This window comes from Schistocerca piceifrons, chromosome X, assembly GCF_021461385.2.
Source record: "Schistocerca piceifrons isolate TAMUIC-IGC-003096 chromosome X, iqSchPice1.1, whole genome shotgun sequence".
Classification (NCBI taxonomy): domain Eukaryota; kingdom Metazoa; phylum Arthropoda; class Insecta; order Orthoptera; family Acrididae; genus Schistocerca; species Schistocerca piceifrons.
The window spans coordinates 844,506,288-844,532,909 of record NC_060149.1 but is presented as its reverse complement, the minus strand read 5'-3'; positions in this window follow the sequence as shown (position 1 = coordinate 844,532,909).

Below are 26,622 nucleotides of genomic sequence, written 5' to 3'. Positions count from 1 at the left end.
TATGCCACGGCAAACTGGCTGACACTGACGGCGGCGGTGCACAAATGCTGCGCAGCTAGCGCCATTCGACGGCCAACACCGCGGTTCCTGGTGTGTCCGCTGTGCCGTGCGTGTGATCATTGCTTGTACAGCCCTCTCGCAGTGTCCGAAACAAGTATGGTGGGTCTGACACACCGGTGTCAATGTGTTCTTTTTTCCATTTCCAGGAGTGTATATAGAATGTTTGTAATGTACAGCAATAAACAATCACATTATTGTTTCTGTTTACCTTACTGAGAAAGCATCGTTAGCAGTTTCGATTTTAAACATTCATAATGAGACGAGTTGTATGCTTTTGTTAAAACACATGATGCACTGATTTACAGATGAGCTGTCCTACGATGAATACAAATTAATTGGTTTAATAGTCTGTTATTGATGACTGTGCTACAAACTCATGTTAGACTACAATTTACGTGAAATGACCACTTAGAGTCTTTTTCATGCCGTTTAAACCACTTCTATGAAACAGTGGTTCAGACGGGGTACGAAACATTTATGTAACTAACTAAGTAACTTCATATGTCCAGATTCATTTACATTAGTCTTCATTATTGTCCACGTTTTTGTGGAGCAACACAAACATGATATGATACAGAGATACAGCTTTAAGATATGGCACTTGAAGAAAGTGCTTAAATCTGAGGGCGTGCTGGAAAGTAAGGCTTCCGAATTTCTTACGTGAAAACAACTTTTTAAAAATAAAACAAACGTTATTAACATTTTGCATCTTCATTCTTCAGTTTCTCAGCCAGTCACCCTGTAGACGAACACATTTCTCCCAACGAGAAGCCAGTTTGTTGTTACCGTCAGTATAGAATGTGCACCACACCTTGAACATCCTAGAACACTGTGAGCATGACGTTACCTACTGAAAGCATGGTCTTGAACTTTCTGTCGCCGGTGATCCTTTATGGCGGATCTCTACTGATGCGGGTGAAAATGGTGAATCCAGCTTTCATCACGTGTGACAGTGTTGATGTTGGTACAATCATAACCGTACACAGCTTTTATTCTTCTTTAGATTATAAGTGAATCCACGTTTTCTGCGGTTACAAACTCGATTACAGCACGCTGTTTGTCACGCACTGGCATAGCTACGTTACACGCCGATACGTTACAATCCACAATTCGAAGACCTATGACGGCAGACGGTTGCAGTTTGCGCCAGCGAAGAGGTTAAGTCGACAAGACATGTAACACCTCAACCGGTATTGAGAACAGAATAGAAAATTCGGAGGCATTACCTGTCAAGCAGGTACTTCAGAATAAATATGGAGCATTTGTGTGCGTGTGTGTGTGTAATTGTCTCTCTCTCTGTGTGTGTGTATGTGTGTGTGTGTGTGTGTGTGTGTGTGTGATAGAGAGACAGAACAAATGAAAACAACATTGCTAACCTGCTGTACAAAATAGTTTACAAATAAAAGTATGTTATTTAGGAAAGCAATTTGAATGGTGCTGACGACAAGAGTACATGAAAAATTACTATACTTGAGAAAGCTGCAATACATAGGCCATCATTCCCATAATACTTCTTCTGCTTGCCTTCACCGTATCATCAAACGCTTTTCAGGAAACAAAAATACCGTACACGCTGTACAGAAACAGAAATATGGAAACAACAAACACTGTGACAGTTTTCAGGGTTCAGCGTGGGTTAACTGATAATGATGTTCCGGCCAGAATTAAGAAGAAAACGTTGTAATGTTGTGTTTGGATACTCAGTAGTTAACCGAACGCGTAATACAAAACAATAAATTTAACAGCACAAATACCGGCTGGCAACAAATGAAATGTATCATTTCTGTTTTCCAGTCTCTGTTAATGATGATGATGTTTGGTTTGTAGGACGCTCAAATGCGCGGTCTTCAGCGCCCGTGCGAAGGCACAGTGTTTACCCCGTCCAACTTTTTTCGCAGTCCAATCCAGCCACAGTCACGAATGATGATGATGAAATGGTCAGGACACCACTAACACCCAGTCCCGGGCAGAGAAACTGCCCAACCCGGTCACGAATCTAACCCGGGACTCCGTGATCCAGAGGCAGCAAAGCTAGCCACTAGACCACGAGCCGCGGACAGTTTCTGTTAAGAACACCCTGAAGTGGAAAAATAGGTTTTAATAATACGCGCAAATGGCACAGTCACTGTGTTAGAACTATACGAATAAAACATTTCTACAAGTAGAAGATTCTGTCTGAATTGAAAGATAAACTGCATACTAAATGAACAGCGAGACGTTCGCTTGCGGTTTCTACAGACGGATGAACGACGAAATATTCTGTCGAGAGGGGCATCGTTCCTGATATAGCTTTAGTTTTATTTGTTTTCTCTTTTTCCTGTAAGAGGCAAATGCATCTGTTTCAAAAACTTTGTGTCTATGATTCTCACCAATAAACCACGTCGCTGGCCGGTGTGGCCGAGCGGTTCAAGATGCTTCAGTCTGGAACCGCGCGACCGCTACGGTCGCAGGTTCGAATCCTGCCTTGGGCATGGATGTGTGTGATGTCCTTAGGTTAGTTAGGTTTAAGTAGTTCTAAGTCTAGGGGACTGAGGACCTCAGGTGTCAAGTTCCATAGTGCTCAGAGCCATTTGAACCAATAAACCACGTGAAATGCATTTCTGTGCATTAAATTGCCCATACTTGAGGCTACAATGAGTGCTATAAGCTAGGGAGGGTCATTTCTGTTGTCATATGTTATTATACCATGAACAGTCATGAAATTATAACAGCAACTTCAGATGTTAGTTAAACGGCGTGGGATGCTCCCAACATCCGGAAGATGCAATAGTGATAAGAATAGACTGAAAATGAATGCCTTTCGGCGTACTTGTGCAGATACATGACAGTTTTCAAAATCTGATTTCCAGCCTATGCAACAGCAGGAATGCAAATAACTTTTTTTTTTGAATTCGTCTCTGAATTTCACTGAGGCAGTATGCAACATGACTCGAAATGAATATTTTATATATTTTTTCCATTTATTTACGTTCTATACGTGCCCCTACAACCACCTCAGCAGTGCAAAGTTAATTATGGCGATACGAACGTAAGGACCACGCAACACCCAGACCCCAAGCGGCGAAAATCTCCAACGTGGCCGGGAATGGAACCTGGGTCCCTCCGGTTAGTAATCTACAGCGCTGACAGCGCTAACGATTATTTTATTAGCCTTCACATCTGGATACATGCGCTGTACTGAGAGGCTAACGAGGGTCTGCTGCTGATAACATTATCTCGATGCTCCGTTCAAAAATGGTTCAAATGGCTCTGAGCACTATGGGACTCAACATCTAGGGCCATCAGTCCCCTAGAACTTAGAACTACTTAAACCTAACTAACCTAAGGACATCACACAACACCCAGTCATCACGAGGCAGAGAAAATCCCTGACCCCGCCGGGAATCGAACCCGGGAAATCGTGCGCGCGAGGCGAGAACGCTACCGCATGACCACGAGCTGCGGACTCAATGCTCCGTATGTTGATGTAAGTTAAGGTCGAATGTTCATAATGTGTAAGAAAAATTCCGGCTTTCACATGAATAATCTTCCTGGAGACGAAAAATTAAATTTACGAACATAATTGTAGGTATCGCGTAAGAATTATTCAAAATATTTCAACGAGTTGACAAGAGTATATCAACCTACATAATGTAGCGCGATATTAGGAAATAAATGGATAATAACAGAGTTGCTGAATGTTTCCTACAATTTAGTCGTATCTGTAACAGTACGAACGGGAGGAATTTGTTTCGATAGCCAATAGGTTTCTTATTTATCTCCGAATGTCTCCCACTGCGAAGCACAAGCTGCACAATCCAGTCGTCTGAGCTAAGAAGCAGAGGAGCATCAAAAGGTTACCCAATAGAGTTTAATCCCCATATTTGTAACTATCATAAGAGGTTATCCCTGACTTACGCTTGCTATAATTGGTTTCATCGGCATTAGTCGATACTAAAAGAAAATTTTTCTCTGTAGTTCTTTAACATTGACCGGTATAACTGATTAAATCCACTCGAGCAAAAGATTTTACTGACGAGAAAACATTTAAAAACCTTAATTCTTCTTATGTAACAGAAATATCTTGCTGAAAACAAAGTATTATCTAAAGTTAAGAAAAATCATAAGGCCACCTACTACGGTACAAAACGTACATGCTGTCGTAACTTCAATTCTGCTAGTAGTTTCCTAACTTGAGAGAAGCTCTACTAGATACCTTGCTGGACTGACACTTCTGTAAACCTTGGAGGTCACGGCAAAGTGTGGCGTTCCTGAGAGACGTTTGCAAGACAATAACCTTCTGCGCGAACAGTTCGACGACGTTTGCAGCAGCATGGACTATCAGCTCGGAGACCATGGCTGCGGTTACCCTTGACGCTGCATCACAGACAGGAGCGCCCTCGATGGTGTACTCAACGACGAACCTGGGTGCACGAATGGCAAAACGTCTTTTTTTCGGATGAGTCCAGGATCTGTTTACAGCATCATGATGGTCGCATCCGTGTTTGGCGACAACGCGGTGAACGCACATTGGAAGCGTGTTCCTGCCTCGGGCATGGATGTGTGTGATGTCCTTAGGTTAGTTAGGTTTAATTAGTTCTAAGTTCTAGGCGACTGATGACCTCAGAAGTTGAGTCGCATAGTGCTTAGAGCCGTTTGTACCATTTTTTTGGAAGCGTGAATTCTTCATCGCCATACTGGCGTATCACCCGGCGTGATGGTATTTGGTGCCATTGGTTACACGTCTCGGTCACCTCTTGTTCACATTGACGGCACTTTGAACAGTGGATTTTACATTTCAGATGTGTTACGACCCGTGGCTCTACCCTTCATTCGATCCCTGCGATATCCTACATTTCAGCTGCATAATGCACGTCCGCATGTTGCAGGTCCTGTACGGGCCTTTCTAGATACAGAAAATGTTAAATTGCTGCATTCGCTAGCACATTCTCCAGATCTCTCACCAACTGAAAACGTCTGGCTCGTCACAATACGCCAGTCACTACTCTTGATGAGCTGGGGTATCGTGTTAAAGTTGCATGGGCAGCTGTACCTGTACACGCCATCCAAGCTCTGTTTGACTCAATGCCCAGGCGTATCAAGGCCGTTATTACGTCCAGAGGTGGTTGTTCTGGGTACTGATTTCTCAGGATCTATGCACCCAAACTGCGTGAAAATGTAATCACATGTCAGTTCTAGTATAATATATTTGTCCAATGAATACCCGTTTATCATCTGCATTTCTTCTTGGTGTAGCAATTTTAATGGCCAGTAGTGTATATGTATATTAGTATGACTAAATTTCGCAGGATACGTGATGACATACTGCATCAACTTCTCTACCAAAACAGCATTTGTTAACTACGGTAAAAAGAGCAACTGAAGAACGGTCTAATGTTGCACATCCTGGGACTAGTATTGCAAGAGTGAGATGTTTCTTAATTTTGAATTAAATCCTAAGACTTCAGAACAAAGTTTAATACATTATGGGACAGAAAGTAGCAGAAACTATTGTTTTTGAAGCAAGGGAGGAACGTAAGAGCTTCGTGTTCTGTCAGCATCATTAGAGATCCAACGAGCTGTAGCATCCCACTTAAAAAACAAAGTTAACCTTCATATCTTTGACGCGACCCCACATAGCAACAAAAATCCAACGTCATATTATGGTCCCCGTTGTTCCAAGCAACATTTGTCCCACAAACTTTTCAGCTACTATCATACTTTCGGAGTTATTCTTGGCGGTAATAGTGAGTGACTCACCCTTGTACAAGGGGCGTGAACAGCATTGGATACTGAATTACCATGAAGATGTCACATACTTTTCCGAGATAGTGTTATCAGCAGCCGACAGAGTTTCAAACAGACCTCCCTGGGGGTCCTGATTCGGCCGGCCGGCTAGTAGAATTGTTAAATGTCCAGGTTTGTGAGACATTCAGATGTGACACAGGCTATAAGTTGGACGTAATGGGAATGTGAAGACGGCCACACCCGTTGTCAAGGTTCTGATCGACCATGCCTGACCACCACACGGGAGGATCGCCATATAGTGCACCAAGCACATCGTAACCCCTTCACGTTTGCGCCTGCCATCCGAAAACAAGTAACGGACTGTCTCCAACATTTTGCAGCATCCTAAACCATTGGTCGGAGACTATCAGAAGGCGGACTAGGTAATTACGACCTCTTGAGTAGGCTGCCGGTAGCGCCACAACACAAACGGCTGCGTTTGGAGTTGTGCCGTGTCCAGTAAGCATGGTTTGAAAAAATGGGTCAAATGGCTCTGAGCACTATGGGACTTAACATCTGAGGTTATCAGTGTCCTAGAACTTAGAGCTACTTAAGCCTTACTAACCTAAGGACATCACACACATCCATGCCCGATTCAGGATTCGAACCTGCGACCGTAGCCGTCGCGCGGTTCCAGACTCAAGCGCCTAGAACCGCTCGGCCACCACGGCCGGCGTAAGCATTGTTTGCTCTTGACTGGGCTTCACATGGTATTCAGCAATGAATCGCGGTTCTGCGCTACCCCAGATTACCGTCGCCAGCGAGTACGGCAGCGACTTGTCGAAAATTCCCATTTTCCAATGTCTCGGAGAGACACAATGGGGTTACTCTTGGTTTCATAGTGTGCGAAGCCGTGGGGTACATCTTCAGACACAGGTGACAGTGATTGAGGGACCTCTGATAATATAGTGGTCAGTTTCGTTTCTGTAATCACTGAAATAACATCACATATCCTATCAACCTTTGAAGTTTCATGTCGTTTCCTCCTCTCCTTCTGGGTGCTTCATTTTTTTTTCAAGCAGTTTATGTGCATGAGCGTAGTGAATCAGGAAGAGGAGGGAGACTTGAATGGAATGGTATTAGCTCAAATATCACCACAGAAGAAGTTTATTGTACTAGAGTTCAAGTAAATAGGGCAGTGGGTGATGATCACACAGTATGTGATGTGCTGAAAGACTTTGGAGAAGATTCAATGAAGAAACTATAATTTCTCATAAACAAAATTCAGGGTGATTTTTTTTCCACAGTGTACAAACTCGGGTGATTGATAGACGAGAGGACACGGAACAGAAAAGGTCTAATTTAACTTACGTCCGGAAATGCTTGGTTTCCGAGATAGAGACAATTAATTCAATCATACGTTGTTACAGAGACCGCGGTCTAATACGAGCTATACGTAGGTTGTGTTCCAAAATGAACAGCATAGAGGCAGAAGTGATGACGCTTTCTGCAGAACCTGACCATCATTTTGCAGGACAATGCTCAAGCACGTACAGTGCAAGCTGTTACTGATTTGTTTGACTGATGGGGCTGCTAAATGCTATACCACCTGCTGCAATCCCCTAACTTAAGCCCTCGTGAGTTCAACTCGATTTCTAAACTGAAGCTTCACGGCATTCGCTTCAGAACTGCTACAAGTTCGTCGGGCAATAGACTACGCCGCTCGAACTCTCAACACAACTGGCAGTGCTAAGAGTATCCTACGACTTCCACATCCCTGGCAACTGGTTATACACAATGCTGGTGACTACTTTGAAGGTCAGTAAAATTTTGAAACACGTATCTGTTTTGTAAGGGCTGTAAATAAATAGTTGCCACTATTAAAGTTCCAACCCTCGTACAAAACGTTCTGCCCTTCTTTGAACTTTTTCCATGCCTCCGTCAATCCTATCTGGTAACGATCCCACACCGCGCAGCAGAATTCTAAAAGAAGACGGACAAGCATAGTGTAAGTAGTCTCATTAATAGATCCGTTACATTTTCTAAGTATCCTGCCAATAAAACGCAATCTCTAGTTAGCTTTCCCCACGTCATTTTCTGTTTTTCTTCCAATTCAAGTTGTTAGTAATTGTAATTACTAGGTGTTTAGATGAATTTAAGGCCTTTAGATTTGACTGATTTATCGTGTAACCGAAGTTTAACGGATTCCTTTTAGCAGTCATGTGGATGACCTCACAATTTTCGGTAGTTATGTATGATTAAATGAATGGTCCCTATCATGGAAGCCATGGATTTTCGTACATAAGTTTATTAGACCCGTTTTGTTCCATATCCTCTCATCGATCAATCCCTAGAGTTTGTACACGGTGGAAAAATTCACCCTGTATAAAGAGCAGGGAAATGACAGTAATACTTTATTAGGACAGTCATAGTCCTAATAACAGAGACGACAATTTCAAAATGTGCACGCGTTACGCAACTATGTGTTTTATATATAATACTGTGAAAAATGGAACTAATTTAGTGCTAAACTTAACAGTGGATCAGTTTCGATTCAGGAGAATGACTACAAAACGAGAGACCATTGGATGTGAGCAGAAAGGGGAAAAATCTGTTTGCAAAATGAAAGAAAGATTAGGTTTAAACACACCGTTATCAGAGAGGAACCGCTAAGTCGTATGGGGAAAGATATCTACAAGGTTCCATTTCAAAGGCACATAGCCGCCATTTGTTACAAGCTATTTAGGGAAACTGCGGAGATCCCAAAGGTGCATGGCAGGATGGGGATTTGAGCCACAGTTCTCTTGGCGGCGATTCTATTGTCTTACCACTGCAAAACCTCGTGCGATAAAACTGTTTTCTAAAAATTACCGTTGATATAAAAACGAAAGGAACAATAATCAGCAGTGGAAGAAGATATGTCATGCTGTCGGGTCTGGGGAGAGGGGTATATGACAAATAAAGGGAATCGTGTAGAACAACGCTGAGTTGAGACTGTCTCTTGCCTGTTTATGTATGACGGTGACTGGCTTCAGTAAAGGAAGTGTCGTTGCTCACCCCGATACCGGGTTCTCTCCAAAGATTTCTTAAATTATTCATCTTTGTACCGCAGTACAAACAGAAAAGCAGCAGTGGCAGTTCGCTGGGTACTAATAAGTATTATGAAAAGGAAACACGCGAATTGTATGTATGTAGCTATAGTCATTAGTTTTCCTTACTACATTCCCATTAATATTAATTATAAAGTCTTAACTCCGAAACAGCTTTTCTTTTTGTATTCTGCACACGTGGCGATTAACGGAATTTATAATCAAATTTTGGTGAAATATGACACATTACTTTGTTAGATCTTTCTGGTCCGTTGCCCAATAAACCAATGTTTTATTATTTTAAGAGCTTCTATGCTCTACATCTTGCAATCTGTCTATTCATTATCGTCCGCAGATAACTACCACAGGTTTCCCGCTTCATCTGAAATATATCAAACAATATTTCTGGCGAAACGACCGACCCTCTTTGTTGGCGAGTTGCCGTAAATTACAATTTTCCGTGGAGTTTCATGCTTTCTCCTAGATTTACGTTTATTGCTAGCAGAGAGAACAGCACTGTCAGTGGCAATAAACTGAATTGGTTAGGCCCACACATTTCTTTTATTATTTGGTATGGCTTTTACTTGAAAAATTTATTTGAAATTTACTTGGTGGTTTTAAGCGGACCTAACTAATCTTAAAATGAGAAGCTTCACTTTCCCTCGTTGAAGAGAATTATTCTAAGAGATCGTATTCGGTTTCTAATAGTTAGCACGAGTTTTCGTCATTGTTTTTTTCTGTTTCATAACATATTATATTTGATAAAAATATCTCGCCTAACCGGTCCCTACAGAAGCTGATGATGATGATGGGGTCCCATGCTCCGAGGAGAATAGGGGACGATGCGGGAGACCCGCACCAACGTACTAGGAAAGATGCTAGCGGAGGTGGTTTGCCATTGCCTTCCTCCGACCGTAACGAGGATGAATGATGATGATACCTAATTTCTCGCCATCGTTATTTTCTATTCTTTCGCCAGAAATTAAATAAGATGTTTTCATGTAATTAAGTCGACCTCTGTAATAAGTTCAGAGCAGTGACAGCCGAAAATTATGAATGACAGTTTATCAAAGAGTTATTCAGGATGGAGCAAATAAAAGCGGCCTGGTGAACAGACTTCCAGGGTACAAAGAATCACAGAAGAGGGAAGAAAATACCGCAGCAACCTGACTACAGCAGATGTTGAAAGTGACCACCATTCATTTCTTGGCACATCTGGGACCTGATGAGCGAGTTGCTCAAGGTGGATCGAAGCTGCTGCTGAATTGCTGCAGTCTCATCCGAAGCGTTCTGCTGTTGTTCTTGAAAACTATAAGGGTTGTCACGACACACTTTAGACTTCAGAAATCACCACACAAAGTAATCGCACACTGACAAATCAGGTGATCTGCTTGGCCAGCTAGGGCCACAACCTTCCTCCTCCGTTAATACTGCCACAAATGGTTTCAAATGGTTCAAATGGCTCTGAGCACTATGGGACTTAACTTCTGAGGTCATCAGTCCCCTAGAACTTACAACTACTTAAACCTAACTAACCTAAGGACATCAGACACATCCATGCCCGAGGCAGGATTCGAGCCTGCGAACGTAGCGGCCGCGCGGTTCCAGACTGTCGCGTCTAGAACCACTCGGTCACCCAGGCCGGCCAAATGGTCTCAGATTGTTGGCAATGTAACGCGCCGAAGTCAGAGTCTGAAGAAAGAAGATGGAACCAATAATACAGACACTGCACGTCAAACCTCAACATTCTCGTCATGCAATGGTGTTGCGTGGAAATTACACGGATTATCCGCTGCCCATAATCTGTGATTCTGTGAGTTGGCACAACCAGTCAAGTGAAACCAGTCTTCATCCGACATAAAAAACAAATATATGACCAAGCCATTCATCGTTAGCTTAGTGAACACAAATCAGGAGACGGTGGGGAGCATTTGTTGGCTTTAATGCATGAACAATGGACACTCGGTGGGGATGCATGTGCGGGTCCGACATGATATGGCGGTCTCTTGCGACAGGCGTCGGGTTGATTTGGTAGGATTTTGAAGCAGATTCTGGTGAACTGAATGCACATTTTCTGCTGTGCAGGCACGTGTCGGAATGTTTTTTGACTGAGTCAGAACAGATCCTTTCTAATGCCATTTTAGAACTAAGCGTTGCATGGCAGTCTTTGCTGGTACTTTGACACCACTAAACTTCTCGAAAACAAGTGACCAGAACGTTCCCACGACTTTGTTGTCACGTAATATTCCACTACGAACATCCGTTACTGCACTGTGAATACCATCGTCCCCTAAGCACTGCTGCACTGGCGATGACACAGCCCGCACTCCGCTCTGAACTGGTGTGAATCACATGACGGGTGAACATGTGGCGTGCACGTCACGGGGTGTGGTATATGCAAACATTCCGCTTCCAGTCGTATCAAATTTTATTTGCGCGACTCTGTAGTTAGCCTTATAAGGTTCGAGAAAATGCAAGATTGCAGCCGATATCATCCTCTTTTATCTAAAAGTCAATAACCAATGAATTCTGTGGCTAAGATTCACATTCATTACAAGTTAGTGGTCTCTTTTTGGAGTTGAGCGTTCATGACATATTAATGCTGTGTATCAGGCTGGTCTTCGTGTTCTTACCTCTTCATTTTGCGACCGCTTTAACTTATCACGATATTTGGCATTCATTTTAAATTTTGTTATAATGAATAAAACATCCATGCAATAATAAAATTTTTTTATCGATAGTCACAAAATACGAAATATAAATAAATAAAATAAAATGTGTAGCGGTGGAACTTGTGTTTCCATAAAAAGTAGTCTAACTCATTTAAAATGTGAGTAAGTAAGTAGTTCCTTAACGTTACAACTCGCCGCTAGGGTGAAGCACATAAGAAAAATGTTTTATTATCTACTGCATGTAAACGTACAGATTCCAAGGGTTCTATGATCTTCTAGTGTTACGTGGAAGGGGACAAATGTCAACTTAAGAATCCTAACCATCTTTAGTCATTAGTTTACTAGTGTGATACATATCGCAGCTCAATTTGTTTAAATCTGCGGTACAGCAAAACTTTCGATTTCAGAACCGAAGCTGTAAAGTTTCCTACGCTTTTATACAGAGTATACGGAAAAATTTGGAGATGTAAGGTGGAATACATGGTGGATCCAAGAAAGAACTGTGATGGCTTCATAATAACTACATAAACATATTGCGTTCAGTCTCTCCATTAAAACACGGAAGTACTTCAATAATCTATCCAGTATTTTATTTTATTCCAACATGATACACCGAACATAAGTTTCCAATAAAACAAATATATTTTTTTATCTATAATATAACACACATTATTAACAGATAACCTCATCTATGCTCATTGTTCTATTGCAACACTCACTCGACGTAATCAGATGCCACATCCTGGCCACCGCCTTTAGTGAGATTTATTACCGTCACCAATCATGATACAACGCACTGAAAAACATGATTTCAATTCCGATGCTAATGACAACATAAATTGTGAGCTTTTAAATGTATTTGCAGTCAACTCTCGAGTCGCAAGTCGCTCACGCTTTGCCTTCCGATCAGGTATTTTGCACACATGCATTTAGCCTGACCCAGCGAAATATGACATGCTTCAAGAGTCTGTCAGCAATTCCTTGTACGTGCATATGTAGACGTCAACAAGTTTGGAAATATCATAGACTTTTCTGAGGAAGTACTAAGACAGACATCACAAGCAAAGCAATCGCTAGTAGTAGCAAGTTACTAATGATGTTGCTGTCCGGTGTGAAGGTGTCATCTAGAAAGTTTGCAGACACACATATATAACTCATATTACCTTAAAATCCAAGTATAATAGATGTTACTGACGGCCGTCTCAATTCCTACACTATTTGTACTAGAGTGACAATATAGCTTAAGAAAACCTTCCTCTTGTATCTTGCAGCTATAAAACATAACTACGAAAATCCAGAATATTCTGACGCCTTCATTTTCAAGCTGCTGTTAAAGAAGAGAAGCTGTTACAGACAGTTCTGTAGAACTATAAGTAATGGGGCAAAGAGCATTAAAATCAGTAATGATACTCCTGAATATATTTAAACGGATTCCGCTTTTAAAAGTCAGATATACAGTGGCATAATAGCCTGTCATGATGAGTTTATGAGGATACCAGTTGTCACCCACACAGTATGTGAGTCCAGTCGGCCACTTAGGATAAAAGTCTCACTTGCCTGTAAATTCCTACTTCCCAAGTCAGGTAATGTTAGGGAGATGTATGCGAACGGCAAGACTGCATTTCTGCTACCGCCGAAAGATATCAATGAATGGTACACAACCAATGTTAAAGACTCAACTTTTTAAAAAACTGGACACATTCCAGACTTGTGATTCCAGTTGAGCACTAAAACAAATTTTGAAACTTTGGGTTAACGTGAATGTAAATGAGTGCTTTCATGCAGGAATGCACAGAAAATTACCAAAAGTGGTTGGAAACAAACATGCTGCGATAAAGGTTGATTCCAAGAATAACTGCTTAAAATGGTAAATTTTAGCTGATAAGTACCCATCAGATGACCGCGTGAGCTGTATGTCTAATTATCTCCTTTATTCACGTGCATTAACTCTGAAAACATTTCATTTCTTAGAAATATGAAGCACATGGAAATATTTGATAAAAACAACAAAAAATGTCTCTGTTAAAGTGCTCTGAGCACAACTGGATAGTTATAGGAGGGGAAAGAAACAAGAAAGAAAAAATTGTAAGGCGGTTCCATTTTAAATCTGGAAACATCAGACGCGAGAAACATGTAAAACTGTTAATGTTGCTTTTCAAAAATACAGAGATTTACCATTTCTGCTACATAAAAATGCTTCAAAACCTTACAAGTAGTAACATTACCGTTCATCGACATTTAGCTGAGGTATGTGAGAGCTTCTTGCATTTTTTTTTTATTTTAAAGAGAAGTCGGCCACACATTTCCTTGATTATTCACAGTTCCAACCCATCAGCAATGTCATGCTCGAAGGTGAGAAGCAGTACACAAAATACAACAAGTATAGCAGGCTGCTGAAACTACTAGTTGTCAAAAATGCAGACACTGAATGCTGCAACACAATTACAACACAATTACTGACGAAATTCATGTGCATAAGCAATGTAGTCTTACTTCTCATGCACACTGTAGTTGGAGTGAGTAATATTCAGAGTTTGAGTTCTACCGAGTTGCTGACTGTATGAAATGGTTTAGCAAACAGATGCATGTGGTTGCCGAGTGCATAAAGAATTATTTATTTATTTATTGCGCAAAAAGCCGGCGAATATTAGCCTTGAACAGGAAGAAGCGTTTAAAGGAGCAGAATTTGCCATATCTGCAAGAAGTCCTTCAAGCAAACTAATCTGAAACACAGAGATCGTTGTCTTTTTTCTGGCTGATTTTGAGGAGCTGCCAATACTAGCTGTGATATAAATTATGTATCAACTTTTACAGGGCCAGTAGTGTTTCACGAACTGATGAATTACGACTGAATTTCATAAATGAACCTATGCAAACAAATGCAAGAAACTGCGCGCAATAAAATGGTGAAAATCAACCCAGGTCGTGTTTCTGTGACTGTGGCAAACATGGAAAAGTATAAAATATTTACTAATACCGTCACATGTCACAACAAAACATTAGTGCAAAAGAAAATTCCAGTTTATAGATTCCTTTCAACTTTTTGGTGTGCTACCAGAAATATGTGTTTCATTTTCAGTTGAAAATAACGAGAAAGTATTTCCTTCACGGTGACCAACGTAATTCCATTAATAAGAAAGGCACATTTCTACATGAAAATGTAGTGAATAAATCCTTTTTGTTGGATGAACAGTAGCTTCTACTTGAACCATTCAAGAGATTGATGGCCCTTGAACCAACTATGAAGAAATATGACTACCAAAAAGCGTGCAAAATTTGAAAGAAAGATAATAGCAGTTTACTCTGGCTTATATTTACAGTTCAGTGTCTAGCCTCTGGCCGTTATCTCTGGAAATTTCCATGTATTCTTTCTCAGTTCGTTCAAAATATATCCAACCAATCAAGTGACTGTAAGTGTTTTGGTGTGGGATGCTTTGCTGAAAACTATAAAACTGCAACTTATTACAGACATAAAGCAACTAAAATTTGTTTACAGTGGCATCAGTGGTGGCAATGATCACTGTTTGCATGAACATGTTGTTGCAAACAATAGGTTCATGGACAATTATAGAGTCAACGGCCTTGCTGTTTTGGATACCCTCGCTCTCGCCCTATCACTGAGGATAAGCAACTTTGGGCTCAGTTAGTACTTGAATGGGTGACCACCTAGGAAAATTGGATTCCGTTGGTTCAGGGACACGCAAATTTCCAAAATTACATTCCTCTATCATCACAGTCTCTAACGCTGGGCAATAATGCAGTACCTACCACTCTATGATTCTTCTATGATTCTGAATGGTTATGTGTGGGCATTTTAGAAATAGACCTTGACAATCCAGAAAATATCTGTAGTGGACTGACAATGCAGCCAGTCCACAGTGACGGGTAGCCGAAAGAAAGGCAGGCGTACACACACGCCGACTGGCGTGAATTCTGGAACAGGATAGGTAGTGAATTCTGATAAGAAAAGTATGCAGTTCCTCGAATACTTAACTTTTATTCTTTGTTTGTTTACAACGTTCTTGATGAGACATTTCATGCGATAACTATCAAACTATGTAAGGCTAATGGCGCCTTGCTAGGTCGTAGACATGGACTTAGCTGAAGGCTATTCTAACTGTCTCTCGGCAAATGAGAGGAAGGCTTCATCAGTATAGTCGCTAGCAAAGTCGTCGTTCAACTGGGGCGAGTGCTAGTCCGTATCTCGAGACCTGCCGTGTGGTGGCGCTCGGTCTGCGATCACACAGTGGCGACACGCGGGTCCGACATGTACTAAACGGACCGCGGCCGATTTAAGCTACCACCTAGCAAGTGTGGTGTCTGGCGGTGACACCACATTATCAACGAACCATTATGCTCAGAGAAAACTATGTCACTACCGAGCAACAAGCCAGAACTTCATACGAAGCTGATTTCCTCGTTGTATGATGAAAATTTATGTGATTCACTACAAAAGTTTAAAGCAGTGTCTGAACAATAATCTTATTCAATGACAAATTCAATGCATATTACCATTCTGCCAAGCTCCATGGGTTAATCCACATATTAACATTAATGGAAGAAACGTATAATACAAAAAACCAAGAATTATGAATAACCATCTGTGTGGAAAAACTAGGCAGAGTGCATGAAGAATGAGTGGTGTGAAGCTGGTAACAATATTGGAAGTTACATACAGAACTGTTTCTATGATTCAAGAACTATTTTCAAGTACAGTGTCCTTCTTATGTAAATAAATTTTGCCTGCTATTGAATTAAGTGGTTCTAGATAGATCCACAGCAGTAGTAATGACTATTTCAGATGTTTCTAAGAAACTTCCTGTAGATTTCCATGGTCATACATTGAAGAGATTTGAGGCATAAAATGTTAAAATTTGTTAAACAGACAGGGACAGCTCAAAATACCGTGTAATTACTCAAATATTTATGATGATATTAGAAGTGATGTGGACAGGTGGTTTGGTACTTTTGATTATCCCAGTAGTAATACTCATAACATCCTTGTGCCAATGAAAAGAAAGTGGGTTTAATGAAACATGAATTATCAAGAGACGTTACTACAGAATTAATAGATCCAAGTTAAGAAATGTACACTCTTGAAAGTGAAACACAATGTGTAATGCGTAGAGCAAAAGGTGTAAAATTCTCACCAGGTAATTAATTAAGTGCTGATGCTAACCAGGAATCTGTATAAAATACTATTGACTGTTCATTATATAATTTCATCCAAGTTACATACAATTTGCACAATAAATCAATGTAAATAGGCAGTATCGTCAAAATATGGTAAAAGCTTCACAATCGATGACAAAATGAGAAGACATAACTATGTATGCAACAGGGGATGATTTAATATTTATTTAGCAGCAAAATACTGTTATTCTCGGTCATAACGTTTACATACATGTTGAAGCATTTTGTGCACTGAATTACGGTGGCAATCAGTGACAAAATACAATGTGCAATAGTGTAATGTTACTCAACATCTCCGCCTTTACGCCAGTGATGCAAGTGAAGCAGCAAGATGATGAAATCGCTGTGATATCATACGTAGTCAACCACAAGAAGGAAACCAGCAGAAGACATCACTGATTTTGATTTCCAGCCATCTACTGCCCCACTCCTCCCCCCCCCCCCACCCAAATGCCACACCAGCCTCTACAATAACAAACAATGGACAATGAGTTCTAGATTAATCTAGTTTAAGACTGTTTATTTTAACTAATATTTCTCTGTATGTGTGTATGTATGTAAAAACACCTCAAGATGAACAGAACATGTTCGAAATGCGTTGTATTATGATAGATTAAACATAAAATAAAAAAGTGACTGGTAGCAGAAATTAGAAATAAATAATTAGCAAAATACTTGTTATAAATGTAGCCTATCAAAACTGCAACATACCTATCACAGACATATAAAAGATACAAGCTAAAAATGTAACGTACATAACATGATAATATAATGCTCTGGAATTGTTACCCAAATGTTACAGACAAATTATGATAGTGAAGATGTTATTGTAACACTCTGGTTATAGATGCAGAAGATATGTTACAATATTATGAAAATGACACAAAATCCTCCATACTATATTGATTTACATATATCATTGTTTCTCATGTGATCATTAGCTACCATGCTTGTTGGAACCTGTATGGCAAACAAAATATTCCATCCTCTACATGCATGTGTGCATTTGCCTACGTTATATCACATAATAGCTCTCAGAGAGTTCATATGTAATTACTTGGCTGTGTGCAACCAAGCAAAGTATATGCTTGTTCAAACCAGAATGGTGGACAGTTATGCAATTGCTAACACCACTGGATGTTAATAATGTCATACCATACCTACCCTTTTTGTAGGACGCACTCTGATCAGCCGTTTCATTTTTAAGGCAGTAAAACACCGAGCTGTGGTTGCGAGATCAAAATATATGTAAAAAAATAGTTTTAGAAACTCTCTGATTGGCTTACTCCTATGAAACGTGAGGTGGCTTAGGAAGGAGTTCAGAAATGTGACTGGCTAATAACATACAAAGCTGTATCTGGGAGAGTTAAATATGTGTATTGGCCTATGAGCTCTATAATTGGCCTTTGTCAAAGAAAGATGTGTGGCTTAGTAACGAGTTCAGAAATGTGATTGGCTGCTTCATTTTTATGTCAGAAAATACTATGTGTGACTGGAGGAGCTAAATATGTGTCACACAACTGGCTTAGAAGCTCTCTGATTGGCTTATATCCAAAAAGAAAACGTGGCTTAAAAAGGAGCTGAGAAATATGATAGGAGAGTGAAACACTGAGCTGTTATTTGGAAATACGTGAGTTGGCTTAAAAGCCCTCTGATTGGCATATTTCCATGAAAGTTTGACGTGACTTGGGAAAGACGAGGTAAGTGGAAGGCATGTGGCTTAGGAATGGGGAAGGGAGGATGGAGTATAAGGGAAGGGGCAGGTGGCAGGAGGGGTGGATTGGGAAGAGAGCTGGAGAGGGGGAAAGATAAAGGTGAAGGTCAAGGTCAAAGGTCAAATATCTCGTCAATCGAAATTGCTTTTCTACGTATGGAAAACTTACTTTCTCTGTGGAGACTTCCAGGTCATGTGGTCTCTGAATATAGCTACTTGAAGAACCTTGTGTCCTACAAGTATACAATGATTGATTGTGACGAAGACGAGTGCTCATAATTTACAACATGTTCGCGTCTCTTTCATAGGAATAAACATGGCTTCCACAGACAATGGTTTTGGGAAACGGAGCCCCCCCCCCCCCTCCACCTGTCCATGTAGTAGATTCTGTCTCACAGATTGTTGCTGTGTATGTTGCCATCCTGAAGACATTCAGCACAGTTCCACACTGTCACCAGATGAACTAAATGCGAGCATAGGATTATCAGACAATTTTTCTGATTCGATCGAAGAGTTTTTTGTAAATACAACACAGCATGTCATTCTTAAAGGAAAGATGTCTTCAGGTGTGAAAGTAGCTTCTGGGATATCCCCAGGGTGTACTATTGGACCATTATAGTTTGCAATACGTACATAAATTGCCTATAAGAATCTCTATATAGAGCAGTCGCAATGTCAGAAAAGTGAGCAAAATTCAGGAAGAACTGTAGGGGATCAACACTTGGTGCCGGTATTGACAGTATGAAAACTACTGAGCATATGTAGGTGGGAAGACTCGTTAATGTTCGGTTACACAGTAGCTAAACAATCAGTGGGAACAGTCTCAATGATTAAATATTTGAAAGCATGAGAGTGGGGTGACCTGAAATGAAAGGACAGCATAAAACTAATCGTAAGAAAGAACGATGCCGGATTGAGATACAGTGGAAGAATTCTCAGGATGTGTAGTCCATAGACGAAGAACGTTGCTTACGGAACATTTATTCGAGCAATTCTTGACTACTGCTCCAAATACTGAGATCCTTACCAGGTAGGAATGACATAAGAAATAGAGTAGATCCAAAGAAGAGCAACGCGTTTTGTTGCAGGGTAAGTTTAGTAAGACCGAAAGCGTGATGCAGATGTTTACTCGACACCAGTGTGTCTCTGCAATACTAACTTTGTGCATCGCGGTATGATATAATCTTAACACACCGAGATCTTACGTTCCTTGAAAACTGAGCCAATATATTCCTACCTCGTAGATATATCTTTCTAAAAGGCGACTAAAGTAATATTACGGAGATTATAGCTCTTACAGAGGCTCAGTAATGATCGTTCTTCTATCTGCTGTTTGCAACTCAGACAGAAAGGAAGAAGTGACTGGGGCACACAACAAATATCATAAGGTGTACAGATGTAGATGTAGAGGTGGGTCCGTCTGGCGTCGAAACAGGAAGCATAGATTTTAAACTCCGCGTTCAAAAATATATTCACACAGGAGGATAATGCTGTGCCAGTGTTTGAATAGTGCACAGAATCACAAATAAGTGATATAGATATTAGCACCTGCAGTACTGACAAACAAAACAAAACTACTAAAAGTGAACAAGGCACCTGGACATCAGAAAATTCAGTTTTATTTTACATTGAATACGGAACGGAATTAATTCCTTCTTAGCTGGTATTTATCTAGAGTTGCCTGCAAAATGAAGAGTCTCGTGTGACTGGAAAAGGGAAAAGGTCACATCTGTTTACAAAACGGACAAGAGGCAGGGAATATTTTCAGATCAGACATGATGACGTTCCTTCAGGGAAACAAGTTTCTCTCAAAGAATCTGAAAAAATAGTTGTTGCGTGTGGGACACAGATTGTTTTAGTCGTAATGGGCAGCGTGCAAACAGTATATACTGATGAACAGGTACGGTCTCTCTTCCCAGATTTCCGAAAGGCATTCCACTCTGTGCTACATCGTTCACTATTACCCAAGGTAGACTCATAAGGAGTGTCTTCGTAAATATGTGACTGTCTAGATCAGTATTTCTCTAGTAGGATGCGGGACGTTATACTGGACAGTGAATGTTCCGCAGAAACGAAGGTAAGATCGGGTTTGCCCGAAAGAAGCATAATAGAATGTTTCATGTTAACGTTTAACGTTAAGATGACGTTCCTCCAGGGGAACAAGTTTCTCTCAAAGAATCTGAAAAAATAGTTGCTGCGTGTGGGACAGATATGAACAGCAGCGCTATAACATTGTTGACTGACGATGCAGTTGTCTACAGGAAAGTATCGTCGTTGGACGGTCGTAAGGAACTGCACAACGACTGGCAAAAGTTTCCACCTTGTATAATGAGTGGCAGCTCTATTTAAATGTGAATAAATGTAAGATAACGTCTATAGCAAAGGGTATTAACCGCATATAATCAGGTTACAAGATTGGTGGTAAACTTACTGAGTATTTATATCGTGTAAGTATTTAGCGGTAAATATTAAGAAGCGACATAAAACGGGACGATCAAGCAAAATTATTATTAAGAATAGCATATGGAAGACCGATTTGTTGAAAGGGTTTAGGAAAAGGTCGTCGCATCTGCGAAGGAGACATTAGGGCGACCAGTTGTGCATTATTGAGTTTTTACAAGTGGGCATGACAACAGAAATTGAACGAATTCAGACAGTCGTTGCTATGGTCGTAGCAGATCGGTATAGACAATACGAAAGTGTAACAGAAATTCACAGATAGCTTAAATGTGAATCCATGTAAGAAAGGCGACGTGCTTCTCGCGAAGCCGTGTTCAATGAATTTAGATAACCCGTATTTAAAGGTTACTGTGCGACTAACATGCTACCATCAACGTATATCTATCGTAGCGATCGTGAGATGAAGATTGGAGATATTATAGCGCGTACGGAGGCATTTAGACAGTAATTTTCCCATCGTAAAATACGTGAACGGAATACGAAATCAGACTGATAATATTAGTATGTTTTACCCTCTGTTGAGCACTCTACACAATGAGAAGTATTTATGCAGACGTAGATGTACAAGAGCAATATAGAGCCAAATGTTGCCGTCAGTCCCAGAGACGAAATTACGCTGACAACCATCAGAATAAAAACATGGTCACGAGAGTTGCTAGATTAAAACGGTTACGGCCTCAGCACACAAGAAGATAAGCCCCATAAGATGATTCACTCAATAGGCCTCAGAAGAGATGACTGTTTGACACCAAGAGGAATTCTGACACACTATGGAACATAATGACAATGACATGTGATATTGGAAAGTATTAGAAAAGGTCTTCAACAGCAATGAGTGGATAACTGATAAATACGGAGAAGTAGTGAGCATACCCCATATTAAATGAAGTCAGATGGAATTCATGCATTGATCCCAGTAGTATTTGAGTTACTGTGTCGCCTCTACATGATCATTATCGCGAACAACTGTCATGGAGATTGAGGTTTGTGACATTTATCATACACGCTGCTCAGTTGCACTATTTCGTTCAAACCAAATTACTCCAGTATCCGTTTCCTTTGTGCGATGGAAGGGAGTCGCACACTCGCTTCATTTCTGATTCATTGCGGAACTCGATTTGGGTGTTGCCCTCAAGTTAGCTGCTTTTCCGCAAAAAGTTATATATTTTCCCTCGTTTTCTCCCATTTGTGGTTCATGTGAGGTTCACGGGGAGATATAAAAGCAATGGCCGGCAGCAGAGAGTGCTGAATATAATCTGTGTTCGCCGATGAGAGTTGGTGCGGCACGACGTATCCGATGGCACAGCGGATGGCGATAAAAAGCGAGGGAGGGTTGACGTATGGCGGCGCTTCTGCCCCATGTAGCGCCACTACTCGTAATGGCCGGGGTTAAGCGGCGCCCACTCTATTAGGCCTCCCTCCCCTTGTCTTACAGCTCCCCGCCACTGCGCACTGAATTTTTTTACGCAGGGGCGCTACGATTATTTAACTTAAGAAATAGGCGAATCAGTTGCCGTGATTTGATCATTCCTTTTGTGTTCTTTGTTAGGGGATGAATAATAGTTTAAAGACACACGGTGTCTTGATCTTCAATTATGCATCAATCATATGTCATATAGTCACTGTAGAATGTAATTCCCAGAGTATTGATCTCATCATCGTGGCTCAAACTAATATTTTGCTGACAGTGGTGCGCTTAGTTTAAGTTCCTCCCAAGCATCAACGCATATGACAATGAGCAAATGAAAGGATAAATTTAACTCACTGTGACGCTGCAGGTAAGGTGAAAATTAATTGAACTGAATAAGATATGATGTCAGTTTTATTGAAATCTTATAGTTTCTATTGATAAAAGTCCCACAATAAATTCAGACACGTGTCGTAATGATCTCTGGTATGGTTTTCTTTAAACAGATTTTCAAAGTAGTATTGTTGTCTAGTGTGCTTTCATACATATAAACTGAAACACCACCTCGTAATAAGAGTATTTTTTGGCTTATCGTCATGGATTCCTATTCAAAATATTATGTACTGACTGCCCTCTAAAAGTCCTAGCAGTTTGTAACGGGAATTTACGAACACCCTGCATACAAGATGTGATCAAAAAGTAACGCGAGTTTTTTAATTTCGCGGTCGTTATATATCTACATCTACATCTAAATTTATACTCCGCAAGCCACCCAACGGTGTGTGGCGGAGGGCACTTTACGTGCCACTGTCATTACCTCCCTTTCCTGTTCCAGTCGCGTATGGTTCGCGGGAAGAACGACTGTCTGAAAGCCTCCGTGCGCGCTCGAATCTCTCTAATTTTACATTCGTGATCTCCTCGGGACGGATAAGTAGGAGGAAGCAATATATTCGATACCTCATCCAGAAACGCACCCTCTCGAAACCTGGCGAGCAAGCTACGCCGCGATGCAGAGCGCCTCTCTTGCAGAGTCTGCCACTTGAGTTTGTTAAACATCTCCGTAACACTATCACGGTTACCAAATAACCCTGTGACGAAACGCGCCGCTCTTCTTTGGATCTTCTCTATCTCCTCCGTCAACCCGATCTGGTACGGATCCCACACTGATGAGCAATACTCAAGTATAGGTCGAACGAGTGTTTTGTAAGCCACATCCTTTGTTGATGGACTACATTTTCTAAGGACTCTCCCAATGAATCTCAACCTGGTACCCGCCTTACCAACAATTAATTTTATATGATCATTCCACTTCAAATCGTTCCGCACGCATACTCCCAGATATTTTACAGAAGTAACTGCTACCAGTGTTTGTTCCGCTATCATATAATCATACAATAAAGGATCCTTCTTTCTATGTATTCGCAATACATTGCGTTTGTCCGACTTCCATTTTTTTATCTTATTGATACACATGTTCCTGGCGTATATTTGCATTTTCAGTTGTTTTGAATATTTAGTTTATTGTTGACACTCGAGAAGCTCATACGTGTTGTCGAGCGGTCAACGAATTTTTGCTTTCAGAAAAGGTAGAGCACAGAATCTGTACTAAATTTTGTTTGAAAAATTCGAAATATTGACCGCAGCTTTTGACAAATCTACTACGAGTAAGACAGGAACGACTGGTATAAACGTTTCACAGAGGATCGAGGTGACGCTAAAGACGACGGCCGCACTGGATGCCCTAGCACATCAATTTTACTGACGACGATGTGGAAGAAGTAAAGAAAATGGTTTTGGAAAATCACCGAATCACCACCAGAGAGATTGCTGATGATGTCTGCATACCCCTTGGCTCATCCCAAGCAATTATTTCGTATATTTTGGGCATGAAACATGGAGCAGTAAAGTTTCTTCCGAAATTGTGGAATTTCATCGCTCAGAAATTGATGAATGAAATCGACAACGATGCTGAACTTCTAAAGAAGATTATAACAGGTCACGAAACGTAGGTATACGGGTATCACGTTGAAACCAAGACCCAATCGTCCCAATGGAAACTGCCTGAAGAACCAAGACTGAAAAAAAAGAACCGACAAGTTCGACCACATGTGAAGGTTCTTCTCATTGCTTTCTTAGATTACAATGGTACAGTGCATAATGAGTTCCTGCTTTGTGGTCGTACGGTCAACAAGGAATACTACCTGGAAGCTACGCGGCGTCTGCATGAAGTAATCCAAAGAAAACGACCTGTAGCGTGGCAAAACCACTCATGGAAATTGTATCACGATAATGCTCCCACTCGCACCTCAATGCTTGTTCGTGATTTTTTGGCAGAAAACAAAACCGTTATGTTGCCTCATCCACAGTATTCACCTGACATGGCCCCGTGCGACTTCTTTCTATTCCCAAGCTTGAAGAGTAACATGAATGGATGTCGTTTTACCATGATGAATGAGATAAAAACGAAATCTCTGAAGGAGCTGAACTCCATAACGGAAAGTGAGTTACAGAAGTGCTTCCAAGATTGGAAAAAGTGTTGGCGAAAGTGTATTATATTTGAGGGGGATTACTTTGAAGGGGACAAGGTTGACGTTACTAATAAATAAAAACTCTTTAAGAAAAACAAAAATTCCCGTTTCTGTTTGATCACACCTCGTGAGTGAGTGTAACACTTCGTAAGAATATGAAATGATATTACTATATAATCTCAGTCGTAGGTAAACCAGGTAGCAGATTTCGATTTATTGGTAGAATATTAGCAAAATTCAATCGGTCTACAAAGGAGATTGCTTCCAAATCACTCGTGTGACCCATCATAAAATATTGCTCAAATGCGTGGGACTCGTACTAAAAAGGATAAAAGCGGGATATTGAACACATACAGACAATGGCAGCACGAATGGGCACAGGTTTGCTTTACTTTAGAATGTCGCAGAGGTGCTGTAGAAGCTGCCGGTAGGCTGGGATTCTTGTCCACTGAAATTGCTTCCTATAGCTGTTTTTCTGCCTCCTAAGCTCTTCGAGCAATGGAGGTAGTGGTTCGTATTGCTGGTAGTCCTTGACGATGGTAAAGGATGGGATTTTGTTAGCTGTCCGGCGTTTTTCTGTTAAATATGGAACACAATCGTTGAATTTGCCGGTCGTTCGAACCTCCAGTGTATGAACGACGTTGATGTAGAAATAGGCCGGCCCGAGTGTCAGAGCGGTTCTAGGCGCTTCAGTCTGGAACCGCGCGACCGTTACGGTCGCAGGTTCGAATCCTGCCTCGGGCGTGGATGTGTGTGATGTCCTTACGTTAGTTAGGTTTAAGTAGTTCTAAGTTCTAGGGGACTGATGACCATAGATGTTAAGTCCCATAGTGCTCAGAGCCATTTGAACCATTTTTGTAGAAATACCTTTTGAAATGGATTCAACTATTTTCCTTGTATACGCGCCTGATCCATGGACGTCTCGTTCTTGAAAACGTAGCCAGCATCGGACTGTGATCTGTTGATGGTTCGCAAACGGTTTGAAGGAGAGGGTCAATTCCTATCCACACAGTAATGACGATGTCCCATACATCCGGTCCGGGAACTGACAACACAGCCTGCCTCCTTTTATGCTGAAGATCTGGCTCTACTAACACCTAGTGGTCAGTTCTACATTCGGAATACTTTTTATCGGACAGTGTAGGTCGACCTAATGAAGACACCATTAACATTTCATCAAAGACCATCAGTGAAGAGAAAAGCTGTAAAACAATTCAATTCGCTACTGTTATCCTTCATGATTGAAAACCGAATAATGCTCCGCACAAGATTATAAGATTAATTATATGCATAATGAGAAGACATTTCAATCCAAAAAAGCCCACTTTTTTACATAGCGATAAAACTGGATTTCTGAATCTCATCTGTACAACCAATACAGTTACCAAAATGTCCTGTATTCATTTTCGGAAAGAACTGGCTTTACCTCCGTGTCCGTCTATCTGGATTTAGGTATTCTATCTTTTCCCTAAATCACAGCCGGCCGCGGTGGCCGAGCGGTTCTAGGCGCTTTAGTCCGGAACCGCGCGACTGCTACGGTCGCAGGTTCGAATCCTGCCTCGGGCATGGATGTGTGTGATGTCCTTAGGTTAGTTAGGTTTAAGCAGTTCTAAGTTCTAGGGGACTGATGACCTCCGATGATAAGTCCCATAGTGCTCAGAGCCCTAAATCACTTAAGACAAATGCCGTGATCCACAATAAAGGATGGCAGCCAAAAACAGTTGCAGGATAGAATTTTTTTTATTAAAATTCTTGACCAAGGTTTCGGTACATATAAATATACCTTCATCAG